Source organism: Apteryx mantelli, chromosome 13 (assembly GCF_036417845.1).
Source record: "Apteryx mantelli isolate bAptMan1 chromosome 13, bAptMan1.hap1, whole genome shotgun sequence".
NCBI classification, from domain to species: domain Eukaryota; kingdom Metazoa; phylum Chordata; class Aves; order Apterygiformes; family Apterygidae; genus Apteryx; species Apteryx mantelli.
In genome coordinates this window covers 20455789-20476375 of record NC_089990.1, presented here as the reverse complement: position 1 = coordinate 20476375, position 20587 = coordinate 20455789, and positions in this window count along the sequence as shown.

The following is a 20587-nucleotide window of genomic DNA, read 5'->3' as shown; positions in this document are numbered from 1 at the left end:
CAAATAGAGCCAGACTTTGCAGAGGGTTTCTAAATCCATTCCCAGGACTTTCAGAAATACTCAGGAAAAGTGGAAGGCCAAGAAAGCAATAGACTTTCAGGCCTCTCTTTTCTTCCTGCCTCTCGAGTGTCCTGTAGGTAGTGTCCTTTAAGGGTTGTAGGCCCCTTTGCTTCTCTATGGGTCTGTAGTTTGTGGCTTTTTCTTTCAATTTTATGGGCTCTTCCTTCCAATTTGCTTCCAAATCTCAACAGGTCTCTTTTCTCACGAAACCATTCCCTCTTTGTTATTCTCTCTCTGTCATGATCTTTCTCTTTTTCTCTTCCCTTCTCTGAGCCCCACAGTTATGAGTTATATCAGTACATTTCTTTATCCATCTTTTTTCCCTTGTGTCTCTTTTCTGTTGCCCAAGAACTGATTTTTTCAGGGCTTGTTTCTGTTTCCAGAGAATAGGCCTAGAATAGACAGGATACCAGTCCTTGGAATAGATACCTAATTCCTCGTACAACAGAATTAAAGCAATTTATTGCTTTTAGCCAGAATTCACAACCTGTGCATACTCCCAACTTAGTTCTGCAGTTATCTATTTATTATGAGATAATGGTAGAAAATATTCTGCAAAAATTTCTGTATTCATTTAATTATTTTCTAGGTTTGTTTTGACTATATTTGACCAGTGCTATCTGATTTGTAGTTAAATAATGTATTCCACAATTACATCCTCATCTTCTGTTCTCTAAAGAACTGAAATTGCCTTTTAAATCAACAGGATCCTAGCGTGGACAAAGAATAAAGGACTGAACCCCCCATCTGAAAAATTTTCTGATATCTTGCTTTCATAAATAGGAAGTTCAGTTACATGTTCTGCTGTTGGTTCCCATGGCGAACACATCAATGTTTGTATCAAGCAGGTCATCAACAGTTTTGAGCCTATGGATGTTCGAAACTTCACTAGTTCAAAGCCTACTCAAACTTACTAGATATGTCAAAGCAGAAAACCTGCATAAAATAACAGGCATTAAAGAACTTTCTCAAGCCAGTTTTTATTGGTTTTTGACAACAAAGGTCTCAGAAATACACTAGGATTTGCCAGTCATGTTCTGATAACAAATATAAATTTTATTAGTACCCTTGGGTCCCCCAAAATGAATTCCAGCTGCTGTGTCTGTGCAGCCAAAGTAAGGAGGAGCTTGAGAATGTGCCTGACACTTGGTTAAATCCTGGATAAATGGGGTGGATGCCTGAGTCCTTAAAATGACTTTTGATGACTATTGAAAGAAGACACCCTTGGTATTGCATTGAAGTGGAGGTGCAGCCTGGGAAATGTCTGAATATAGAATTTAACAATATTTTGCACAAACTGAACATGTGGTGCTGCTAATGACTCAAATTTGTATGTATGCTTAGTATATGGATAAAGGAATTAACTGCCTAAAAAGTGCATTGTAAGTACATGGTAGAAGATGATTGCCAGTAGGAAAATGCATGATTTAATGCAGGAGGAACTGGCTGAATATTTATAAAAGAGAGCTGTAGCTTGGATTCTTCCAGTTCAAGCTGCTGAGGTCATTCTGGACTCTCCGATGCACAACATAATGCATTTACTGTATGCACAATGTAATGATTATATATCTATGGTGCTTCCCAGAATAAAGACACTTGTATAGAAAATCCGATGCAAAGTCATGCTTTCTGGCTGAGCAAAGCTGGGTGAGTGTGGCCCCTGGGAGGGGAAGCAGGCTTTGGTATGAGGTAGGTATGGCAAGCTGGCTGGTGCGTGTGCCTTGCGTGGGACAGGATCTTTGGCCCTGGCGTGCCACTGGGACAGAGAAACACTGGTGAGGTGCAGACCCTCAGGGAAGCAGCTAATAACAGGCAAAAACCCCATGTCATAAAAAAAAAAAAGGCTGTTTTGTACATGGACACACTGGGGGAATAGAGCACTTCCTAGCTTTTGAGATCAAGCTTACTCATTTTACCCTTTGCTTTACAGTTTTGCTTACTTTCTGCACAACGGTCTTTTTCACTGTTCATCTCCCAGCTTCCTTAGCTCCTCACTTATGCTGGCTGCCAATGTGTTTTTATTGTCGGAAGTACGGACAACAAGACAGTCTGTTTAGAAGAACATTGTCGGGATGCGCTTGCCTTGCTCCTTCTCCAGAATGAGTCACAGGCTAGACAAATTTCCAGCACTAGGGTGAAAGGGGAGCTATTCATAGCCAAGCACATTGCCATTTCACACGGACTGGAAGATGAAACAATTCATGATTTCCTTTCCTCTTCAGGGTTCTTCAAAGAGCTTGGAAGACTGTGATTTCTTGAACCTTTAAATTTGAGACAAAGAAATCTTGTCCACAGCACGTGTTTAAAGTCTTCTTTTCATCTCTCTATTATTATTATTATTATTATTATTATTAAAGATCTGTTCCTTTCTTCAGATCTGAGAAACTAACATTTAGCTAAGAGAGGTATATTCTCGTCTGAGCAAATGTGTGCCCCTCTAGTGCTCATTCTCTGTTCTAGGGCAAAAGAAGTTAGATCTTTTTATTTTAAACATGGCCTCTAGTTTGTGAAGTGTTGGATTTTGGGTGCTCTACTTAAGATATTTTAGACTTGCAGGTACTAGTGTAGCCCCAGATCCCCCAAACCTAGATGGAGTATTAGGTCTTGATCATTTGTCAAAAGTCAGGTGTCAAGATCAGCAGTCATTGAGAATTTTGACTTTCTAACTCTCTAATATGTATTGAAAAGGAAAATAAAAGCTTGAAAAAATCATTTAAAAAGTCTTAGATTTTAGTGATTCTAAATAATCCTACAATGTTTTCTATGAGGTAGATGTTCATTAATCACTTTATGTATTACAGAAATACTAGCTGTAGACATTACAATGATATTTATCCTAGTACTAGCTTACAATAATACTATGAGTTGTATCAATTTCATCCTGCAAATGGCTGCATTTGTGTAGATGGTGCAAGTATAATATGCAAGGAGAAAAGAAAATGACTGTTGCATTATTGTAGAGTTCTAGCTGAAGATCTCTTTTCCTGAGAGCTGTAAGGTACTTTTGAATAATCTATGCACAAGTACTGTGAGTCAATCAAAAAATGTTACGTTGTCCTGCTAAGTCCTTGGACAGCAAGATTTGTGCATCCTTAAGTCTAAATCAAAGGTTAATCCATACTTGGTTATTTAAGAGAGCTAAAACACAGTAATTCATTTTCATTATGGATTAAACATGCTGAGCAGAGTAACCAATGTTACTGAAATTTGGTTTTCATTTCCCATTAGCCCTGATAACACAAGGACCAGTGGGAGATGTCTGATGTTTTCAGCGCATTCTGGGTTATGACATAACTGTTTAATGTGGCTTGGCGAGTACCTACTTATTATTATCACAAAGCCTGTCTTTAGGAATGGTGGGGTCTGTACCCAATACATTTACACGGGAGTATTAAGGACATACTTCACATCAATTTGACTTCCTCTTTTTTCCCCAGTAACAAATGTATGTTTTGTGTTTAACACTTGTCTATAGGTGGCAGCAACTTCAACGCTTTTACAGACTGCAATTAAGCCAGGAAAGTTGGGCAAGGAAAGTTTAGCAATTTCTACACTCTGTGATGTCGTTGTACAGCCCTTGGAGAGCTGTACAATGCAGAGGCAGGGAAGATATGTGAAAATGGAGTTATCTCTCAAATACCTGGAAAGCTTTTACATTCTTAGTCAAAAGGTAACAGCTTATCTATCTTTCATGATTTCTGATTGACCTCAGTTGATAGCAGCATGCAAGTGTTCATTTATAACATACTCCTGGTTGAGTTTGGACATAAATGATAAAACTTTCAGTATAATAACCTTAAGTGAGTACTGTTCAAATCTTAATTTTGGTATACCTGAGAATTTATGAAACAAATGATCTGTATTGACTTTAGTTTGGACTAATAGCTAAGTGTCAAAAAGCAAAGATTAGTCAGTGCCCACTGCCTTAAGTAGGATCATAGAAAGTCTGCTGTAATAAGGTTTTGAGAAGCGACTGCTGCTAGGAGGTAACTGAGTGTGTGTAGCCATAAAGCATAAGTGGAAATGAGGCACAGTTCCTTTTTGCTTTTGAAACATATATATGGAAAGTATTGAAAGCTGAAAGAAACTTTTGGGGATTGTGGATGCTGTCATCTTTATTGTCTAAAGAATTGAATTTCGCATCCGGACTCCGCTGTGCTTGGCGCTGAACAAGAGAAGGCATTTTGAGGCTTAGAAGTTTTGTGCTCAGATGTCAGTGACCCAGTTCTGGTTGCTTCAGTCCCTTGAGTTTGGTCCTCCAAGCCTCCTGCTCTGCTCCAGGAGCAGTTATTCCATTGCTTTCAGTGGGCTTAAGGTTCTTTTCTGTGGGGAGTATTCCTGCTGCTCAAATTTAGGTAGCTAACTTGGCTGTTGCAGGGTCTTGCCTATATATTCAATGAAGAGAGAGGCTGTGGTTGTTTAGATAACTTGTTTCTGAACTCCCTAAAACCTCTTAACCTCTTCCTTACCCTCCCTACCTTCCCACTGGCCTCCCCAACAACTGAACCTCCCAGCTTTGGTCCCAGAGGCTTTCCAGAACTGATTCTTGTCTACTGTTTATCTACTTTTACCTGTACATCAACTGATAACTATCTTCTCATCTGCCTGTTCAAAGTGGCACTCAACCTTCTCTCAGCAGTGGCTCTCCAAGACCTCCGATGGTGAACAGCATCTCACCATTAGCATTGCCAAGGGCCATCTGGGAAACCAGGAACTTGCTTTCACTGCTGGCTGGAGGTATTTTGCTGACTAATATTTGTGATATTGGCATTCTCCAAGGAGGCAACATGAAAAATAGTGTAAGGCATGTTGTGAAGGACGGGAGACAAGAATGCATTTTGTATAAATTTATTTAAAATTCCCTGCAGTTGCCTGAAGTAGCTAGGAGAGCAGATGGATAATGATAGCCCTGGGGACTTCTTTCCTGATTTTATATGAGACATTTTTGACTGAAAGAGTTTAATATAGCATAGAAAATGTCGCTTAATTACAAATTGTTGTTCACACCCAGTGAGATGCATCTAGGCTCTTAAATTAGCCAGCTAAAGTAGGTGCCTAAAGCTGACTGCGTGAATACCCAATTGAATGGGAGACGGACGTTAGATGCAGATCGTGGCTGAAGAGCCTGGCTCCCTGCCAGGCCAGGGCTGCCCCTGCAGGCTCGCTGTGTGTCGTGGGCTGCTCCTTCCCCTTGCTCCCAGGCTGTGTCCGCATCCGCCCGGGGTGCCGCGGGCTGTGCGGGCAGGACAGCCTGTGCCCTGCGCTCCTCGCAGCCTTGCCTCCCCGCGGAGCTCTGCTTTGCTTTGACGTTGTGTCTTTCACGCGAGTGTCACCCAGAGCCTTTCATGGCATAGGCATTTCTTTGTCTTATGTTATTTTTTCTTTAGTCTGAACTGCACTGGAAAGATGTTCTGCTTGTCTGTGTGAAATCACACCTCAGAATAAATAATGTTTCTTCCCACTTCCACTTTCCCAAACTCTATCTTTAAATGCTGGACCAAGAGAGACAGTTCTCGTGTTTTCAAATGAGCCTGAAAGATTTGACCCCTTTCTGTCTTGTCTGTGCAAATCCTCTGTTTGTGCCTCTGTTTGCAAACTCAAATATATTCAGCTTCCGACTTTGGCTAAACGTACTGGAATTCCTATACTTTTCGGCATGTTGTATTTCCACTTTCCCAAAGAAGAGCAGAGCTGTGCGTTGGCCAGCATCGCTTAGGGGGCGAGGGGCAGGTAACAGAGTTAACCCTCCTGGGCCGGTCAGCAGTGCTGTTAAAGCTGCTTTGAGCCACGCGCGGGGCACGGAGGCAGGGGAAATGCCGAAGCGCCACGGCACGGGCTGGCAGCTGGCGGCAGGCTGCGAGGGGCAGCAGCGCGCCTTGCCGACGCAGCAGGCGTGCCAGGGCTGCGCTAGCGTCCCGGGCGATCAGCTCTGGACGTCTGCCACCTGACAGGGGGACAAGCCAGGCACTGAAAGCCACATGGGGCTTTGTCTGAAGCTCCCACCTCGAACCCCCCGCTAATCCATCTGGATGGCGGTGATAGGAACGCCCAATCCTCTAAATTACCTAATTACAAGCCAGAACAGATATTAGACCTGAAAAATTCCCGGCGTTATCAGTGTGACAGCAAAAGAGTGAGTTCAAATGCTTAAAACGATCTGTGAAGCACGATGGACAAAGCTGATCAAGCTTGGGGTAATGCAACCGTGCCGTGGCTGCAGGGACCTCGTGGGGCAGGAGGGCGCAGTTGTCCTTCTTGACAGACAAGACCGTGGCTCGCTCAGCCCCATGCTGCCAGCGTGGCGGGACAGACATACCTCCCGCCCTGGGGCGGTCAGGCAACGGGTGGGAGAAGAGACTCCTCTGGCTCCGTACTGGACAGTCCATTGCAAGAACACTGCTAGATGTAACTCTGAAAGGGAACCGTGCGGTCCAGGAGGGGAGGCCGGGAACGAGAGGCCTCAAAAGGCAGCTGAGTGGCAGCTGGCCTGACGAAGGAGCTTGGTGATGGAGAGCCAAAGCTGGGAACTAGCGGGGAGGACAAATGGGGACTGTCACAGGACCTCCGGTTCCCATGCAGGCTACCTCGAAAGCAAAAGTTGTGTGGATGGGTCTACACAAAACCATGGATGGTACCTAAAAGGATTGAACTCTTCCTAGAAAAGGTGTAACATAACAAATAATTTTAATCTGTCCTTAGAGAGAGTGAAGACTTGAAAGTACTGTTGCTAGCTAGAAAGTCACAGGTACTTGGACTGGGGCTTCTTTCAGTGTTGGGTTAGGAGCTACCATGATAAATTGTTGTGACCCTTAAAATCGTTTTGGTAGTGTAATCTGCAAATGGTTTTTAATGTCAGGTAGACATAGTGAACTAATAATTTTGCAAGACTTCTGCTGAGCAGTGATAGATGTCTAGCCTGGCAGGTGAGCTTCCAAGTGAATCTGTTTGGGTAGATCAAAATATAATTTGTTTTACCAGCCTTGATCCACATGAGTTCAGGCAGAGATTCTTAAGGATTTTTAGCATACAATTAGTGACTTATTTTTAGAAAGCATCTTTTCTTCCAGCCTCTTATGTAGTATAGACACTATAATCAAACAAATTGTTTTACTCCCGTACACCTCACTACTTAACATTTTTTATAACAAAAGTATTTCCTAAAAGCATCTTTCCACAAGGCTCATCACTTGTTTGCAAGAAATTTTGCTAGAAATGCAGTTTTGAGGATTAGCTGTAATGGTGTCTCTTTGTAACGGTGCAAACTTGATGCCAAAGTGGGAGTCTGTGTGTCCCATGGTGCTGGGGCAGCCAGCACGCTGCCAAATCTCTGAACTGAAATTGCAGGGACAGACTTAACTAAAATATTTGGTGCAACAGCCTCGATGAGCAAGGCAAATTGCAATGTTAAATACAAGTTTACGTAGTCTGAGAGATACTGAATGGCTCTGCAGAAACTGTTGTGTGACTGACCCATGGCCCATTCTTAGTTACACCATGCTGGACCTTTTCTTTGTACTTTACCAGGCAATAAAGCATTAACAGTTTCCATAACTTGGGGGACTGTTTCAGTTTTCACTTCTTTACTAAGGCTGAATCAAGAGGTTATGTTTTTCTTCCCACTTCTGAAAAATGCACATTGGACAGTAGTGCAAATGCTGATTCTGTGCTGCTACCTTGCCGTTCATGCCAGGCTGGGGCTCCTGAGCTCAGGAGAAGGGCTGCAGAGCACGTCCTCGCCTCGCGCATGCCTGCTTTCCTCCTTGCCATCAAGGGCAGGGTGGGCTGTAATGAGATCTCACTTTTCCTGACTAATGTGCAGCTTTTCAAGGCTATGAGCAACCAGTGGGCACTGCCTCACTCCCTAGGCTACTCTAGCAACTGATCCTGGTCTCAGGGACTACAACTTTCCTGCTCCCATGTCTTGAGAACTGCTAGGGAAAAAAACAAAAAGAGGTGAGGAGAAAGCACAGACTGATAATGTTTCTGAATGTCTGTTTTGGAGGCTAGTGTAGCCTTTTAAATTGTTGGGGTTTTTTTTACCATGACTTTAGTAAACTGGCCTTTGGTTTGCAGCCTGATGACCCTGAAGAAAAGGATTTTGTTCTTTGAAGTGAGCTTGTCCAGTCAGACTGTCACCTAACTCCCCTGGTTTTTAAGCTATCTCAGCTCTATCGCACCAAGTGTTTGGCGAGGCACAATCCCTTTAGCCAAGATCTTGGGGGACTGTTTTGGATAGTCACAAGAAGTTTGTTAAGTCACATGCTGTGCTAATACATATTTCAAATAAAACACAGGGGGTGTGTGTGTGTGCGCATATATATATATATATATATATATATGCGTGTATGTGTGTGTATATATGTATATCTATAAACCCACACTTATACACACACACACACACACACACACACACACACACATATATATATTTCTTCTTTTTTTTTTCAAGGTGGTCCTGAAAATCTGTTTTGTTAAAGGTTGATGATGAGAACTTTCTGAAGATAAAAAGAGGTCAGGATGGGAATTTGGTTGACAGAATCTTGCAGTCCAAGTAGAACTTAACAGTGGAGTTTATTTATCTCTACGTTATATTACAAAAGCCAGGTGCTTTAGAGAGGTTGCAGTTTAGCCTTCCTCTCCTGGTTAGTGTGAAAACTCACATTCAGGTGGACACATCAGATGGTTGTGGTGTAAAGGACAAATTCCCCAGGCCAGGCGCTGCATGTGTCGGAAAAGGGGTAAAGGGAGGAAAGAGTGCGGCGCTGTTTGATGCTCAGTGGATGCCATCTTCAGACCAATAGCCTGGAATTTCTCAATAAATCCCCTTTATTAGTTCAGCTCAATTATAAAGCAAGCATTGAAAATACCCCAGGCTGCCTCTAGAAAAGGTGACATGCTAATAGTTAAAGAGAATTGAAATCTAGGGTTGATAGTAAGTAACAGAAAAATGGAGGCTGAGAACTAACCTTGAACACTGGATTTTGCTCTCACTGCTTTAGTGTACTTTTGATTCCATAAACTCCCTGTGTGCAGTCATCTTATCTAATAATTGCATTTGTGTGCCAAGAAAACAGACAGATGAATATATACTTTGGGGCGAAAACAAAATGTTTTTCAAGCATAAGAAGGGAGTTTCTGAACTTGATCTCTTTTCTTCCTTATGGGTGGGTCAGAAACAGTATTATCTTTAAATTAGCGTACTGCATTGATGTCACAGTGATGCAATCCTGTGATATTTTGATAGGATTTCTGTGAAAGTATTTCAAGTGCTTTTCTTTCCTTGTGCAAGTGGCTGAAGCTGAACAGATATTGTCTGTTAATGCGAGGGACTGATTCTGAAACGCCACTGGGAAGGGGTACAGTTTGTCCCCCTGCAGAGATACGCAGTGGACTTCCCTCTTCCTTTTAAATGCTGCATTTTAAGTCTAAACAAAGAGGAGTAAGTGGGAACTGCCATGCATAGGAAATGCAGGGTGGGGAGTGCTATTTCCTACTCGTGGCCCATTTTCTTCTTTCTTCTCTGCAAGTTTAGTTATAAAAGTTTGTGTCAGAATTTCCAGCCTGTAAAAACTGCAGGGATTAATAACACCCTTTTTTACCCATAAACAAAAGCCACTGTGCTTCAGAGAAGGAGCAAGCATTTTCCTCTGGAGCAGAATGGTTACAGATTGTGTTTCTGGAGGTATTAAAGCACAGCTGGGAATGGTACACAGCATAGCAGTGTGTAAACAGAGGATCGTCCTGACTATGCATGAAAACCATCAATTCACCAGACCGACGGCTTGCTTACCACATAAAACACACTTGCTGTTGGTCCTAGAAAATATTTCCCTAGGGCTTGTTAATGGGACTTCTACACTTGGTGACACAGTCCAATTTTCATTCATTTGCTTACCTGCTTGTGGAAACACAAACTAGAAATGTCAGAGTTTTTCCTCCAGGGTTGTCACTCTTACGGTCATTCTCCAGGGGATGCCTTTCTGATTCAGTGGTTAGGTCAATTAATGTTCATATTGCCACTAATTGCATGGCTCCAAGAGTTGCAAGAAAAATCAAAGAAGACAGAGCAACAATTATTCTAAGAGCTCTGTGTGACCAAGACAATTTGGAGTATCACGATGGATTCACTTGCCTATTAGTCTTTCTGTTTACTAATCCCTCAGACCAAACAATTTTGCTCAGAATAAGGGTCATTTCAGGGACCATATCTTGCATATAGTGGCATGACATTTTCATAAACATCTAACCTAGAGAAATCACATTCATTAGCAGTGCAGTCAGCCCCAAGTAACAATAAGGAAGAATCTACATGCCAGAATGGGCAAAATGGGAAGCATAGAAAGAGTGGCACCAGCTAACTCTACTGCCATCCTGATTATTAGCTATATTAAGACTGCAATCATTAAAACGTTGGGCTTCTCCTTCCAATTAGCTCAGAGTGCACTGGGCCTCATTAGTGCCCGTGTCCAATAGATAATTGAGCTGTTCTCTTGCACCCAATCACATAACGTAGGAAAACCAAAGGAGAGTTATGAAAGTAGGATGAGTGCTCAGCATGTGAGATTTTTATTTTTATAGAGAGGAATAATAGCTTCAGCTTTATTTTCCAGTTCAATGCTCAGGGGGAATGTACAGAAATACAGAATGAACATCAAGAAAATAGTGCAGGGAGCAGAAAGCCCTGGCTATGGGTAATAACCTGTCTTTTTTTAAAATGGTGAAGTATCAGGACAGTCTAGTGAAAACTGGCTTTCTGATAATGCCCAGTTATGAGATAATAACACCTATTGGTGAACAGTAGCCAAGGGCCTAGGACAACTTCTCTCCAGCAGAAATGATTTCTCTGAGGCATCCATGTAGTCTGAAATAAAAAAGATGATTAGGATAAAGTATGAAAGAACTGCAATGAAAATCCAAAAAACAGGGGCATTGAGGGCCAAGAACAAAGAAACTATCTTGATAGAAAAACAAATAAGCATTTTTTTCCTCCTTGTCTAAGCTCAGTTAATCTTGATTTGCAGTGTTGTAAAGCAAGGAGCTGTCATCTACATGGCAAAGGTTTATGATGATCTGACTCAGGACAAATCTCTCTGGGGACAAACAGATGCAAAAGAATATAAAGTAGAAGTAAACATTTTCACACTTTCCTATGAATAAAAACTTCTTTTTTTAAATGCAGAGAATGTTCTAGGGACTTCCAAAATCTTCTCCTATTTGTAATTTCACCTTTAAATTACCCATTGAAAGGTTTTTAGTAGATGTATAGAACTGTTTCTCTCTCTCATGTAGAGACACACACACACACACACACACTCTTTGCAATGCATGTAGGTAGCTCAGACCTTTTTCCCAGGTCCTTCTCCTGAAAAGTAAATGTAAAAACAATGGAAGGATATGATAACATCACTGTCATAATTAGACCCAGTTGGGAAAGTGAGAATCCTTCAGTGAATTACAAACCCAAAGATGTAAGTTGCAGACACTGTTTTGCTGGACATATCTAATAACCTGCAGTCATTCACTGCTATTCCTAAATGCCAAGATCATTAGCATGAAGGTAGGTGTTTGTGCATTTCAATTAATTAAATTAAAATGATCACAGTCATTTTCCTAATATTAAAATGCACAAATGTGGACTATCTCATGATGATCATTTTGAAAAGAGAATATTTTTGAAAAATAAGAAATAAACTTCAACCTAATTGTTGATCATTAAGATACAGATTTGTCTACTGTAAAAGATCTGCATAATCATCAGCTCAGTAAAGTAGGGATTACTGGTCCAGTTCAGCATCTCTTACTCCTCATGACAGGACTACAAGGAAAATCTTCAGTCTGGTTGGGCTCTGGTATGTGTTTTTAAGCCATAGGCCAGGGACCTCTTGGCTGTCTGTAGAGGTGTCTCCCAATGACGTCGCAAGCGAGGGGTGCTCTGTGGGGAGGCTTTGGCAGCGAAGGGACAGCCTGGACAACGGCGGACTTGGGAGAGGGACACTGTAGGTCCACCTGCTACAGAAAGACCACTAAAAAGGTGTCTCCAGCCTTTCCCAGAGAGCACCCATGCACTGGAGAAGCATCTTTGGTGGCCTTTACCACATGATGGCTGAAGATACACACTTGAAACAAGATGTGAGCAAAAACATCCAAATGTGGTCCAAACGGTGTGTCCCTACTGATCCAGAGCAAAGCAGATGGCCCAGATGCTTCCTGAAAGGTGAGTGGGGAAATGGAAAGGTGCTAGAAGATTTGTTTGTCCTAAATTGAGGATTAGTTTGGGAGCTGTATGTAGCCTTGCAGCTCCAACTGTTCTCTGGACTGCAGGACCACCGCTGGGGTCCTGTTCAGAGACCAGGCTACACTGCAGAATTATTTATTTGCAGATGGGGATTAACTGAGGGTCTTGCTACATCCTGAGTAGGTTTACTGTTTTTTTTATTTATACTGTTTTCTTTTATTTTCAAGTGGGAAACATATTTATATTCTATTTTTGAAAATTCTAGAGGAAATTGTGCAAATGGTTCCTCATACTTGACAAAAGACCTGCAGGGTAATGCAGTAAAGCTTAGTATTAGCAAAATTACCACAAATTGTGTTAAGAGCATCAAACTTCAACTGATGTAAAAATAAGTGAAGGATTTCTGAAAAGCAGTACACCCATTTAATGCTTAACTGGAAAAACTAAATGCACTGAATATATAAGGAAATAAAAACAAAGGGCTGCTTCTGACATTGTCATCTCATCCTTTTTCTTTGACATGATTTTATTATGCTTTACAAACTGGAAAGGTCTTTGTATTCTAATGTGCAGTCTGTTTTTTTAAAAATTCAAGTGAATAAAATAAATGCCTGCATGGTGCAAACACCCGTTGAATTATCTTTTTTATCCTTGTAGATTGTTGGCTTCTCTTTTTAAGGCTTTGTGTAAGCTTCTGCTTAATAGAACTCGAAAGTCTAGGAGGTAAGTTCATGCTAAGACTGACTTTTGCCCGTTTGATAGTAGATGGGAAAAGGAAAGAGAGACCATAAAATCTGTTACAGCAATGTAAATCTAGAGGAGTTTGACTGACTTCAGTAATATTTCTCAAGGCTTAAACTGCCTAAGTAAGAGCAGAATTTTCCCTATTGCTGTCACACACAAGTGAAACACAGGTCCAGCCAGGAGTCTTTACTGATTCCTCCCTTATGTCTTAAAAGCTCCTAATTAGTTAGCGGTCATGGTGGTAGCTCATTTAATGACTCTTACTGCCGCTTTACTGGATCTGCATAAAACGAAGTGGAAAAAAATAGTCAGGTAGCGCTTTGTTGCAATGACGTTAGCATAACTCTCATACATCTATTCCCTGCATTAATGAAGACAATATTCTGTATGGTTTGTATAAGCTCACTGAAGCATTTTCAATCAGTCCTAAAAAGAGGAAAACCCAAATATTCAAAAACAAATTTAAAGGTGGTCTGAAACTACACCATGGGCTAAAAAAAGGCCTGTTACCAATCTCTTCTTACTTTAATGTTCCTGAGTTAAAAATTAATTACTAATCTTTAAATTTAAGAACTGTTCACTTCATTACACAAATGAGTCAAACCGCTAATTTGAGTTAGGAGGCATACTTAGAGTATAAGAAGAACTCAGTAATATTAAAGAAAAATAAAGGAAAGGTAGGAAAAGCTTTTGGATTTATTAGTCCTTAAGATAAGAGAACAGTTGTTTTGCAGAATGTGTTGAGAACTAGTTGAAATCGGTGTTAGTAATGCACAGTGCTGAAGCAGCTTAAAATCACCTTTGGTCTTTTGCCTTCCCCTGGAAGGAAAAGCCTTCGTCTCCACTGGTCAGAGCTGAGCTCCGCACACCAGGGGAAAGGTAAGCTCTTCCTGAAAAGACAGATATTACCCACCATCTAGTGAGGGACTCACTGGAGACATATTGCACGTAAAATGAGACTTTTTCTTGGCCTCAGAGCATTTGGGGAGAAGACGCTGTGCGTTGGCTGCTGGTGCCTTTGACCCAGGCACTAGGTATTCTAGAAGTCAAAAAAAAACTGGAGAGATGTTTTATCTGGTGATGACTCGCTGTCTTTTTTATACCACGCAATACATGTACATTTTATGTCAGCAATTCAAATAGGAATTGGCTGTTACATTAGAGGCAAGTGCTGGCATATCGGAGAAGAGAATATGCATTTTCTTAGAAATGGATATGCAGCATTTTTTGAAGGAGGTAGCTCTGGAAATGTTATGCCTGCATCTGAGTGGCCCTGAAATTCTAGAATTTTAGTCTCTAGAAAAATTTGTCCCTGTTATGGGCAAAAGTCATCTAAATATCTTAGATTTTGAAGTCGTAGCTCTGAATCCAAACTGAGAGGCTAGCTACGGACTATTTTTTCACCAAACCATTTAAAATTCACTTTTTAATACCCAAAACAAGCATTTTCTTCAGCACTGTTAAGTCTCATATTTTTAAACCAAGATGGACCTCACTTCAATAAAAGGATGTGGCCTTCCTGGGTTGTTGTGTCACCTGTGCATTTTAGGCAGCGCTGAAGCTTTTGAGATAAATTAATTTCAGCTTTGTCTTCTCAAAGGGTCTCGTCTTGCATTCTTTGTACACTGAGCAGTTTCACTGAAAACGGTGTCACAAGTGAAGTACAAAACACAGCAAATCGTGTATTTGGCTTACCAGATAAATGTATTAATACTACTTAACAGTAATGGTGAGGTGAAGGGACACTGACAATTGCAAATTCGAAGGCGCTCTATTTTGAAAAGCCATTTCTGACAGACAAGCCAGCTGAAAAATATCCGTCAATGAATTAGGACTGTCCCAGGAGTTTATAAGTTTTACTGAAACCGTTATTTCTGCCTAATTATGTTATGAATAAACAGCAGCAATAAAGAGAGAGATTCAGTCTTCTGAATAAGTGCATAAGTACATTCTGCACTATTTTCTGGTCTTTGACAGCTTAGTAGTTAAACTAGATGAACACGGAGTATAGTACATGAAAATAGATTAGAAAGAAATTGATAATGTAGCACATTTTCTCCACTTCCTTCTAAAATGCTTAGTGAAAAACAATCAGCTCTAAAAAACCTCTGTCCGTGTATTAGTTAATCAATACGAATGTTCAGCCTGCTCCAAGATATTTTAACACCTGTCAGAGCTAACTCGCCAGCGACTGTTCAAAGCTTACATGGAAGCAGAAACCACAACAGAAAACCTTCACCATCTCCAGGGGATTCACTCCGGGGGAAGAAAAAGAGAGAGAGCGAGAGAGTCTGATTACTAGAAAAGACAGGGAAAAAAGACTCAATTCTCAGCTGATCCAATTATTATTAGAAAAGCCATGTAAAAACCAGAGCCGGGCGAGCGAGGAATTTAATGGTGATTACGTGCCCCCACGAGGCGGCGCGGAAACCCGCCCGGCGCACCGGAGCCGCCGGAGGAGCGGATGCGAGATGATGCGTCCGAGAGGCGCTGCGACAGAGCACGGCCAGGGAACCGATTTCCTCTTACGCTGGGAACAAAACTCCTTTTCAGGCCTTGTGCTATTATCAGGGAACTATGAAACTGCGCTGAGGACCCTGGCTCCACGTACCGCTAGTCCCTCTCCTCGCAGAGCTGAGTACGGCCACGTTCGCCGAGGGGCTGAAAAAACAATCCCTGACACGTATCCCGTTCCCCCCCCATTACACACCAGGTTTAATAGCTGTAAGTCTCTCTGTCGTATATTATCGCTTTATAATATCTCTCTTTAATATTTCCCCTCTGTAATAACAAATGTATTGGTTGGCAGGTTTAATAGCTCCTCTTGTTCAGATCACATTAGGCTCATGTATGACAAACAAGGGAGAGGAGCGTTTTCTTGATGTTTTAAAACCCAGTCGCCTGAAACCCGTACAGCGCTCTCGTTAAAGTGTGAAATCAGAGGTACCGTTTCCGAGATTTTCCCTTCGTAGGAACTTAGGGGGATTGCCCCAGTACTGGCAGTTGGACTTAAATAATGCATTTGCTTACCTTGGTTCAGCACTGCTCAAAGGAGGCTGGGGCTTGTGCTCGGCCCGCGAAGGCAGGTACAAGCGTCCCCCCGTGGCCCGAATTTTCTCCTCCGCGTACGCCGGCGCTTCGCTGCAGCGATGCCGTGGCCCTCTTCTCCGAAGGGGCAGTTTTGGGGTTGCGCTGCCCCTCCGAGGGGCACCTGGACGGCGCTAACCCTCGCCCATCGGCAAGGGTTTCATTAATAGTGATAGACCTCCCTCGCTGTATGCGCGTGCATCTGTGTTTCCCGGTGTTTCTCCCCGCAGGAGAGCGCCAGGGCAGAGCGGTTTGAGCGCGGCCCCACGGCCGCCGGCCCGGGACCTCGCCGCCTGCTGCCGGCTCCTCTGCCTCGTGCGCCTCCCGCCCGGGAGCTGTTTCTTTGCTTACCGGCCCAAGGAGGACTTTCTCCTGCGAGGGTTTCCCCTCCTGGGCCGGGAGGAGGTCGCGCGGTTCCGGCGCAGCGCTGGGCGAGCGGCGTTCGGACGCTGCCGCCGGGGGCCCCGTTCCTCTGCCCCGCTGCCGAGTCCGGCAGCCCGACCGAGAGCCCCGGGGAAAGCAAACCGCACCAAACCCGGAGGAACCCTGTGGTAGCTCTTTCCTGAAGCGGAATAGTCCGACTGCTGTTTTTGAGAGAGAAAGAGGACAAAACCGCGTATATCGTGATGCTGCCGTGCAGATTTGTGGCGAATACGTTTGCTGTACGTGATGCTGCTCGCCCTCCCTGCGTGCGGCTGCGCGAGACCTCGACAAGGCAGCGAGAAGCCACGAGAGCGACCGTCGGCACGGAGCGGCCCTCGGCCGCAGAAAACACTGACCGGACCAGGGCGCTCGGGGCCGGAAGGCTGGGGACCGCGGTAAGACATAGCGGGGGCCTGTGACATTGTAAGCGCGATGGGGAGGCGAGTTGGGAGTAAGGAATTGTTTGCTGCCTCTCCAGTTGGAGATTTTAGGAGGTCCCGACCTGGAGAAATATGTTTCCCAATGAAAATATTAGGCAACGGTTTCTACAAGGAGATGCTCTTTTCCACAACAGGTGATTAAATTACATAATCATTACATTAAATTGCATTAAATTGCCACACAGTTATCATGCTGACAAAAAGTGAAAATGGTTTCAAAAGGGAGCTGGTTCACGCCAGGGAGCACAGGGGCAGGGCTGTGACCTGCCGGCAGGAATGGGCTGGACGCTTGGGAGAGCGCCGGTGGGAAGGACGGTGCGGGCGCTGCCCCTGGGCCCTGTCCCCAGGCCTGGCGATGAACGCCTTCAGCGCGAGGAGGGGTTTTTAGTTGTGTCTTAAAACCGATTCCATCTCTGGGTGGAAGAATCGTTTATGGTGTGGGAGCTGAGGTTCCTGCAGGGGAGAAAAAGTAGTCCTGCTTTTCCTATTAGGATAGTTTCATAATGAAATGCAAAACATGCTACCGTGATGAAATTCTGAGAACACTGTGAATTAGAGTCTGTGTTAGTTACTTGGGTGAAAAAGTCCTGCAGATGCACACGGCTGCCAATGCAGCGGGTGCCTGTTCGTGCTCTCCCTGGATAAAACGCGCTCGTACAGCTCGTCACCCTCCGCAGGAAGGGCAGCACGCCCCAGGCTGCCGGCTCCCTGCCGTAGCCGTCGGGTGCCGCTCCGCCGTCGCGCTCGCGCAGGCACCTCCAACGCTAGTGGTGTGGAAGCTGTCTCCGTATGCAGCTTTGCTCAAAGCGATGCTTTTTCCTGCTGACACAGATTCAGCAGTTTCCTAAAACCCGCTTGCAAGATTTTGTAACTGCTCTCAGTGATTTTAGTGTAGGAAAAAAAGCCGTGCCGGGAACGCCCGAACGCCTAACAGGGACGAAACGCCCTGCCGCCGCCGCCGCTGGTTTCAGCTCTCCGGCACTGAGCCTGCCGCGCCGCGGCTGCCGTCGGCCCCGGCTCCTCCTCGCCGCGCGGCCAGTGCTGCGAGCCGAGGCTGCAAGCGAGCGGCAGGGCCGGCAGCAGGCGTCTCCGGCCAGGGCTTCCCTCCTGGCGCTGGCACGTGCGCTCCCGCTGCCTCTCCGCGTTAACTTTCGGATACCTTCCGCCAGTGTTGCATAAGAACATGCCTTGTTTTTTTGTTCTTTTTTTTTCTCCCACTTTTCTGGCTTTGGTGGTATCTAATCGTGTTTAGGAAGACAGCTTCCTCCAGGCTTCTCAGTCCAAACTGCTGAAAATACCCAAGGGTAAATACAGATAGTTTTCAGGTCCTGCCCTTGTTGTCATGGACATGTGAGTCCCTGACTCTTGCAGTACGATTTGATGGTAAATTCAGTTGACTCTTGCTTACTCAATTTGTGTTTGAACAGTGGAATGTCTTGATGGCCAGGTGTGTCATTCCAGCTTTTGGAGCTTCACGCCAGCAGGGCAGTAAAAAATATCACAGAGGTTAAAAAAAACAACCCAAACCTTTCATGTTGGAATTATAAACTTAGTAAAGAGGCACAGAGTGAGCTCATAATAGCACAAAAAAAGCATTCACTGTGTCCCCCAAATTTTCACTTCCTTCCTCTTTCCCAATCATTGATGTTATTGCAAAGTCACAAAGTCACAGAGCGTCCTCTGCTTAGTGAGAGCGTGGGGCAACGGGCAGCTCGAAATTAATCTTGTGCTTCAAGTGTCAACTCAGCCGACTTTGAGTAGGTTACATCTCCCTTGCGGCCACCCGCAGGGGTCCATCCACCCTGCAGTAGGGAGGAGCAGCTCCGAAAAAGCCACACCAAAGGTGGGGAAACTTTCAGCGATAACCATGGTTGCGAAAATCTGAGGAATAAACTGGCGAGATAAACTTACCATTGCTTGTAAAGTGATGGCAGAAAGATTAATAAGTAGAAAAAGCTTTGCTAAAAGGAAAGTCCGCCTTGGGCCTGCAGGCCAGTAACAAGTCAGAACTGATGCCTTAGCGCAAACTGATGCCGCCGCAGGCTACCGCTAACCTGCTGCTGTGTTTATTGCTGTTGGAAAGTCTCCTCTTTGGGGTGTTTTTAACTTAGAGATATGCCAGTTAATGCAGCTCACTTGAGGTGACCTAGGCTTGGAAGTTGCTTCAGTAAAAAATATTCACATAAATGTGCTGACTTGTGATATTCTGACTTGTGAAACTTCTGGTTTTGAGCAGATTTTGCATGTTTAGATATCGTCAAACATAAACTCAGTATTTAGCTTTTAATGTAATTACCCTAGTTTCTTGCTTTTATAATGATCTTTGGGACACTGTAATTAAGTAACCATTAATAAACATTCCCATGAGTATTGCATTAGAGCAGGCCATTAGGAAGTCAACTTAGGCAGGTGTAGAAATCTCTAAATAAATAAATAAACAAATCTGTTAGCAAGTAAGAAGTAGGCTATTCCGTGTATTTCTTTTCTCAGTTCTTAGGGAAGTGCTTTATAATTGAGCTACGTATCAGTATTAGAGGTGCAATTACCTGTAATTGCTACCTTTAAAAGCAAGCCTTTGTTTAGAAAACAATATATAGATGAATTCTGTCCAGGTGCACAAGTCGTCAATTGGCTTTAGTTTTGGTGGTCTGAACTGTCACATGAAAAATATCTTTTATCATTTACATCTTCAAGGTGGGGAGGCCAAACTGTGCTCAGCTACACCAGTGTGAGGCAAGAGAAGTCCACCAAGATCCATTAAGTTGTTTTGGATTTCCATAGCTGCAATTCATCACAGAATTTGCTATATAGCAGGATAATGGATAATAACAATTACTTTGTTTAAAAAACAAATGGAAAGTGGGGCTCTTAATCGGTTTAGATGCTAAAAGCCTAAAAGCTCTTCAGAGAATTAACCTGGATTTACATAGCATTTTTGTGAGAGAGGAATCAGATCCTTCTTATTTATCGATGCAACAAAACTTTACTTACTGATGGCTAGGGCTGCCATGCTACATACCTCACCTGTGAAGCCAAGGGGAAAGTCTTCATCAATAACCATCAGCTTAATATCATCTATATCACAGTCTATAATGCACTCTGTGAGTTTTCAGCTTTATAGAGACCACGTATAACATTATAGTACATTAATACTACTGGGTCACTATTAAAGTTTTGCAGTAAATTGCAGCTTTATTAGAATATATTTGAGAATAACAGTAAATAACAGAAAAGGAAATAAGGAAATGCAAATCAGCAGATATTTTTATGTAGATGAAGAAACTATTTGAACTGCCATACATACACAGAATATATATCTTTACATTTCCTGGCCAGGAAAAAGTGGTCAGATTAAGCTTCCACTGTAAATGCTTTTATTATTTTTACAAAAGTTACAAGCAGCTAAAAATAGTAGTTGATAATGAAATTGCTGACAGGCCTTAACCATAGCACAAGAATGCAACATTATAATACAGTTGCGCCAAGTTACATTATGTTGCTGCAGTGATTAATTCACTTGCTGGTTCTGCTGAAGCTGTGCTCTGCAGAAACATCCCTACTTCTAGTTAATCCACATCTGAGAGCATGAGAGCAGATA